General features: G+C 46.4%; 1 pseudogene; it reads left to right on the forward strand.

Moving 5' to 3' along the window:
* The first annotated feature begins 3,168 nt into the window (after window positions 1-3,168).
* Window positions 3,169-4,499, forward strand: LOC102023407 (annotated as a pseudogene).
* The last annotated feature ends 3,238 nt before the right edge of the window (window positions 4,500-7,737 follow it).

The following is a 7,737-nucleotide window of genomic DNA, read 5'->3' on the forward strand; positions in this document are numbered from 1 at the left end:
ACACAGAACTTCCCTTCCTCTCCGAAAGTGAAAATAACTGTCTAGAAGTCATCTGGAAATCAGAATTATTGGTGTATGTGCATTGCAATTAATATTTTGCAAGATAATGGCAAATTGTCCTCCAAGTCATTGAACAAATTTATCACCCACACTGCCTTGCGGCATCGGTGTCCCAGGTCTTCTTTCACTTTATTCGCTCTAGAGATTTCTACCCTATGGGGATGGCTCCGACCAGGCGGGTGGAAGTAGCACTTACTTGCTGTTTTCTTCTTTCCTCAGATGACTGTTGATGTTTAACACATATTTATCATTTGAGCCTTTCATTCTTTTGTTTTTTTTGTGTATATATATATATTTACTCATTCTTAAATAGTCAACCCCCATCAATTTTTTTTTTTTTTTACAAACTTGCCTAGTAAGTCATTTAAAATGAATCCCAATGCAAAATTTCATCGGCGGGCTGCCAAAGAGAGCTTACTCTCCATGGCTTCCACTAGGTGTCACTGTTCACCAGCTTAGAGAGCAGGGACTCCCGGGAAGCTGGAAGTTGGTGGTTAACTTTACGGATGCCCACCATCCCTCGCTTCTAGGTTGCTTTGGCATGGGATGATCAAGGGATGACGTCATTCTATAAACACGCCAATCTATTGTGCATAAATATTTTTCTTGGACGACTTTAGAGCAAAATCAAGGCAAATAGTAATGTGCCCCTCTCCTGGCCCCTTTGTACGGGTCCTGAAAATGCACATTTCGTTTTAAAATGGGTCAGTTAGTGAAATGCAATCTAGCCATGTTTCAGGACTTTCAAAGTGCTCTTCACAGAGCCTGAGATGCTTTTGGCTTTTGGATAAAGAAATATTTCCTCTTGAGAAGAGACTTGTTGCTACCAAGTTGCGTGTGTGGCCCGTGATGTGCATTTTCTCTTGTCATCTGCTGTCTGCTTTGCAGCCTGCAAGGGCGTGGCAGGCTCAGCAAATTGTGTTTATTAAAATTTATTGCTTCGTAGGAGTTGATGTCTTTTTTTTTTTTTTTTTGATACTGGGAATCGAACTTACGAGCTTGCGCTTGCTGGGCAGGCGCTGTGCCCCTAAGCTAAATCCCCAGCCCCTTGATGTCTATTTTTAAAACTTTTCTGGACCACAATATACATATGAAAGTGCCTCACCTGAAGTAAACAGCTAATGTTTTATATGCTGAAACACCCACGCCCCGAGCAGCAATATCAGGAGACAGCACGTGGCCAGCCCCTGACTCTGCTCCTAAATCTCCTTTTAGGCTGCTTTGTGGCCATCCTACCTAGCCCTCCTAAAGGCACCCCTGGGCTGGCTTCTCTCCTTTGGTCAGGAGAGCCTGTCTTTGCATATTGTGTTAATGGCCTGAAACAGAGAACACTCGCTTGCATCCAATTTTTTTTTTTATCTTATATTTGTGAGATCCATCCATATTATTGAACGAAGTAGTGATGTTTTTCATTGCGGTATAATATTCCACTGTGCAGGTTTGCAGTGGTTTGTTCTATTTGTGTGCACCTCTTTTGGGAATGTACCCAGAATTCCTGGGCCCCAGGGAAGCATGTGATCCTAGATGCTGTTCAGGTCCCATCATTGCTGGGGTGTCGGTGTGCTCCAAGTCCCCAGGAGCAATTGGCACTTTCTGTCCTTGCGATCTCACTTACTTTAATGGGAGTAAAGTATGAGGCCTGTTCCTGAAGGTCAGTTTTCAGAATGAGGATATTGAAGTTTTAATTCCCTGCCCACCTGAGAAATCCAAGAGCTAAAGCATTTGAAAAAGGAAATCAGAGGTGAAGATAACAACGACTAGGACTTTGTTATGGTTGATACATTGTGTCAACTTGGGGAGTCTAGAGGTTTAGCTAAGTGACTCAGCGGGAAGCCAGGGTGCTTACTTTGTATACATCCTGAGCCTGTGGAAGAGGAGGGCATGGAGATTAGTGAGAGCTACACGCCCCTTAAGTGGGGGTAGACTGTTTACAACGTAAGGCAGGAAAGAAGCTGCTTGGTGCTATTCTGCACATTTGCTCTGGCTGCTTTGTTGTTCGGCTACATCCCCCACTTTGGTCTTGTTGTGTTCTGCTGCCATGAACGTTTGCCCTCTGCCATGTGCCACTCTGCCCTAGATCCAGCCAAGTATGGACTGAAACCTCCACAAACTGTAAGCTAAATAAACCTTTCCTTCCTTTATTTTGGGCATTAGGTGTTTTGTCTCAGCAATGAGAGAAAAGTAACCAAGACAGGTTTAAACATTTATTAGCTCATACATACACTGCTGGTGAAGGAAAAGCATAAATGAGTTTTACTGTGTTGTAAGACATATTTTAAAAGAACATCCACCAAATCCACATTAGTGAAAAAAAGGAGAGAAATTTAGTATACTTTGTTCTTTTTAATTTTCAAAATAACAATTACTCTTATTTTGGTTATAAAAAACTCTATTGCAAAAAATACAGTACAATAGAACCCTGAGAAAATGGAACATCACCAACGGTAATAGAACGCAGCTGTGAACTGACTTTGCCCACAATTCCATCAAGAGAGGTTGAGCTGAAGTGTTTGACTCCCTAGCCATCTATGGTGGCACCCGTCTGTAACCCCATCTCTCTGGCAGGCTGAAGGGAGAATACCAAGTTCAAGTCCAGCCTGGGCAACTTAGAAATTTAGGGAGATCCTATCTCAAAATAAAACATAAAAACAAGGCTGGGGATCTAGCTCAGTGCAGAGGTCCTGGGTTCAAATCGCAGTGCAATACACAAAAAAAGAGGTCCACTGTTTAGGGGAGGGAGTGGGTGGAGGAGGTGGGGTCATCCTGCAACAAAGGCAAAAGAAACAGACCCAGTGAGCAGAGCAATCAGGCGGCGCCTCCCTCTCAAACTCCCCCGCCCCTACCCCTCCGGAAAAAGAGCTGTAGCCACGCTTCTCAAACCGCCACCCACCCTGGGCCAATGGCCTCCAACCGCCTGGCATGAGCAGTAGCAGCAGCAGCAGCAGCAGCAGCCACTACCCCAGGCCTCCTGGCCGGGCTCCCACACATGGTCCCTGGATTATGACTGTCACTTGCTCTGAAGGTGCGTTTCCCCCCTGAACCACATGATCCCAAAGACATTTCTGACTTATTTACGTCCTTGAAGAGCAACTGTAGAAGAAGGAAACGATGGATGTGAAAACATTTGTGCATAGCTCCTCTTCCCACAGTCAGGAAATGCTGGGAAAACTATGCAGGAAAAGATGGACATTTCCGTGCTATCACTATTCGTGTCCAGGATAACATAAAGCGGTCCCAGCAGCTTGCAGTGATTTCTGTCCCACCAAACTTGTAGGCCAAGCAGAGGCTGAGAACAAGAGTGTTGGATCTGCGTCATGTTACAGAGACTGGCTTTATACCTCTTTTAGAATATGCTTACACATCCCCTGTCAATTAACACAGGAAATACTATCGCTGTTCTAGCTGCAGCCAGCTATATGCAAATGTTTAGTGTTGCTAGCACCTGCCCAGAGTTCATGAAATCAAGTATTTATGGAATACACCCGATAACCAGAAAAGAGTCTGGATGCTGGACAAGAAAATAATTCTCACTGCAGTTTTACTTCTGGAGACAGAAGCATTTCTCCCGCATCTTCAGAGTGTGCTGTCAGGGAAGGAAGAACCATTGCTGACTGCCCAGAATCTTGGAGAAAGCGCAAAAGCTACATTGTTCTGTCTCTTGAGAGTCCTGCCAAAGACAGCACACAGACAAACTCACTGCAGGTATTGAATTCTTTAGCTCCCTGCACAGAAAGTAGAAGTCAACCAGTGGACTCTTCTTTAGCTTTTCCTGGGGCTTTTCCTTTTGGAGTTATCGAAGTTCAGCCAGAGAAATTAAGCAAGCAGAGCACACCTGGACTTTAGAATTACCTGGCCCATCTGAGGCAGGTACAAGAGTGACTGATTGTGTGACTTGTGAGAGGCAAAAGCTGCTTTGCGTCTGGGTACTGAAGAAGATGTCCGTGTCAAAACAAAAATGGTTAAGTGATGAGGAGGCCCCTGAGGAAGTGTCCCAGCTTTCAGCGCATCTCAGAGTTCACTAAGTGATCGGCAGACAGTACCAGGAAGCGAACACATCCAAGAGGATCTTCTGATGACCCTGCAGTCTTCCTCTACAGGCTCAGCAAATGAAAGTGTTACCGAGGGGTTGGGGACACTTCACAGCACTTCTAGCATGAATGCTCATGCAGATGACGATGATCGACTGGAAAATGCTCGGTGTCGCTACCAACTCTACATTGCTTCTTCTACCAGCAGTACAGAGCGACCAGGTCCAAATGGTCCAGACAGACCTTGTCAGTGTCCAACCTGTGGGATGCGATTCACCCATATTCAGAACCTAAAACAGCAACGCCTCCACTCAGGAATTAAACCATTTCAGTGTGACCACTGAAGGGAAAAAATTCACCAGGGCTTATTTGTTAAAGATGCATTGCCTAAAGCATGAAGTGACTTCCTAGTACCAGACTGCTTAAACCAAGACCAAGAACAGACCTTGCTCAGTATGATCTTGGAGAACATGTCTTTGAAAGCAACTTCTCTTTCAAATGCCTGTAATTCCACAGGTCTCCTCCACCCAGAGTTGTGAAAGCACTTTCCCCTTGGGATCTCTTGCTGGGCTGGCAGTAAGGAAGAAGACCCAGAGCAGCCGAGTGTGTGTGCTGATGGTACCAGCGATGACCCCCACAGTCAGAGCTGGCTTCCATAGCTACCCAGCAGTTTTGTGCTTTGGCTTCATTTTTTGAAAAGTGCTTGTGCCGGGTCTTTACATTTAAATTAAATTTAATGTTTTAAAGCAAGAAGGCATCTCCCTTTTCATTGTGTAAGCCTTGCCACTGATGTTTTATCTTCTTAACTGAGAAACTGCTTCTGTAAGGACACAGTGACATGACGTTGAAACAAGAGAAATCACGAGACCCAGGAGAACCAGTTCTCTTCAAACACGTACCAGTTTTTTCCCTTTAATTATTAAAGGTAGGCTAACAACAGATCATTAGGTAAAAAATCGGATGATTATTGACTTGGTTATCCTAAGATAAACAGGCACATGAGGAGCAAATTACTAAGCAGGATTTGACTAATGGCTTGAGTAGATGGTTGCACATTCGCATAGGATGTTGTAAAGTCTATTGTTGTTGGAAGTGTTCACGGTAAGCCTTCTTAAAAATCACTAAATGCTTCTGAAATTCAGCATAGTTTTTTTTTAAAAGTTGTCTTTTCCACTATGATTTTTTAGGTGAAAATTTGGCATTGGGGGGGCTTTGGATGAAATGACCAGGAAAGCGGAATAAAACGCACAAATCTCTAAAAAAAAAAAAAAAAAAAAAAGGCAGGAGACCGAATCTCCAAACCCTCACCCCACCAGGTTAGGAAGCAGGGAGGCAGAGCGAGGGACCCAGAATCCTGTCTTCCTAGCTTTGTCTTTCTGGCTCAGGGAGAAGTCCATGCCGAAGAACAGAGAAATTCCTAACTCCTGGCAGAACCAACCGTCTCCAACACCTAGGAGATTCTCCAGAGATTTCAAGCAGGGTGGGCTCCTTGCCTCCAGGTGGCGCTTTAGGACAACTGGAACTTGACTGAGGCCAGGACCTGGCCTTGGAAACCCTGCTGGGCAGGCAGGGGAACCCCGGGGGGCCTTCCATTCATGTGCCCTTACTCCAGCCCAGGTTTTATGTGGCTAGATTTATCCCACTTAGTACAGTACGGTAGAATTTTCCTGTGTTAATCAGAAAATGTCATCTGAAACCACAGCCCTACTTCGCACAAAACCTCTATTGACCAATAGGTGGGCATCCTTCCAGAACTCTCTCTGAGCCCAGACTTGGGGAAGAGTGGCTGTGTAAGGAAGGAATTGGGGAGTGCGGTGGGAGGGGGGTCGTCAGCCTCCAAAATGAGTTGCTGAGCACTTACTGTGGTTGGAGGGGACACAGAATATGTATAGTAGAGCAGCTCCAGCCTCCAGGAGCTGGCAGGTCCTTTGTGACAGGGGATATAAATATAGTAGAAGTCAGATTTGCCATTTCAGAGCAGAGAATCCCAGGGAATACTTGTTTGCAAGGCCCGGGGGAGTCTTGGAGAAGACAGGCCAACATGGCCATGCAATCCCATGTCTTAGCAGCAGTTTGGTGCCCACACCATTGGACCCAAAGTGTCTGGAACTGGGCCTACGAACTGCCCACACCATTGGACCCAAAGTGTCTGGAACTGGGCCTACGAACTCCCACGTTCGGCTTCTACTCAGTCACACTGACAGCTTCCTTGGTTCCTGCTGGGTCACCCAGTGGCAGTCACACTGAGTTCCTAGCGGACGTCTGGAGTTAGAAATGTCAACCAGATCAACCCCAGGTCCCTCTGTGGCTCTGTGTAGACGTGGAAGTGGAATTCCAGCGGCATCGTCCAGATGGAATGAAGAAGAAACTTTGTACAAGTGCATCGGTGTGCTTTTAATTTATGGCTCATAACAAGAACTTCCAGAACATTCTGTCCTCCACCCCTCCTTCCTTGTCCTCAGTCTCCTCCTGCACCTGTCAAAGGCCACTCCCCCCGCACTCCATCCAGGACTGGCCAGCCTTGTGTTCTCTCTGTTCTTCTTATCTTCCAGGTACCCTGGGATTAATTCCCCATCTATTCGGCCTCCTTCTTTGTGTGGGGAGGGTGAGAGAAGAAAGGGAACATAAGCTGCCTTTGGACCCCCTTCAGTATCACTGGAGTGATGTAAATAAAGGGAGAACTTCATATGATTCACCTCTCAGTCCTACACACTGAGCCCTGTGTGCCCCTGATTTATGAGGCTTCTGTAAACAATTCCTCTCACTGAGTCCATTCTAAAGTTTCCTGTGATGTATTCTCACCACGTCCCACTTCCCTTGATTGAGCACCATTGGATGGAGAAGTCTCTGAGAATAGACTCAGCCTTTTCTATCTCCATATTGGCATAGAGATCTTCCTCCATCCCTCTCAAATAACTGGTGACTAATCCCCTAGGATAAGGAGCAAGTGAGGTGGAGAGCCGTGAGTGAGCCAGCAGCTGCATGTTCCAGAACATTCCTTCTACACGGGCCACCTGAGAAGGCGCACACAGGCAGTGGCAGTGGAGTGGAGCTCACAACTGTGGAACCGTGGGATCTGAGAAAGAGGAGAGGGGGGCCAGCCCAGCTTGGAGGTGGGGGTGACTGGGGATTACGTGAAAGAGCAGGGCAGGGAGCAGCCCAGCTTGATGGAATGCAAACTGGAAGGGTCTGCTGGGAACAGATTGATTTTGACCTTGAACGGAATTCAGGTAATGAATGACTGCAGACCTTGTCCTGAGGGCAATAAGGGCCAACCTGTTTTGTAAACAGAGGTGAGGCTGGATCAAAGCAATTCTTTCTCTTTTTTTTGAGACAGGGTGATTCAGGCTGGAGTTCACTTTATACTCCAGACTGGCCTCCAACTGGTGGTTATCCTCCTGTCTCAGCCTCCCTGGGATTACAGGTGTATGTGTCACCACGCCCTGCCTCAAAGCAATTCTTTAGCAAGATAAATGTCTGCTTCACAGCAGCAGGAGAGGGAGGAGAACAGGCAGGAGTTTGAGCATGCGCCTTGCCTTCAGGCCTCTGGGACTCAGCTGCTCACTACGTGCTTAGCATTGGTCAGTGTTCTCATCTAAAGAGTAGGTGCAGAGAACTGACCTCCTGTCCTCCTTCCCTTCCCCTGCTC

Source organism: Chinchilla lanigera, unplaced genomic scaffold (genome assembly GCF_000276665.1).
Source record: "Chinchilla lanigera isolate Chin_1 unplaced genomic scaffold, ChiLan1.0 scaffold00044, whole genome shotgun sequence".
Lineage (NCBI taxonomy): Eukaryota > Metazoa > Chordata > Mammalia > Rodentia > Chinchillidae > Chinchilla > Chinchilla lanigera.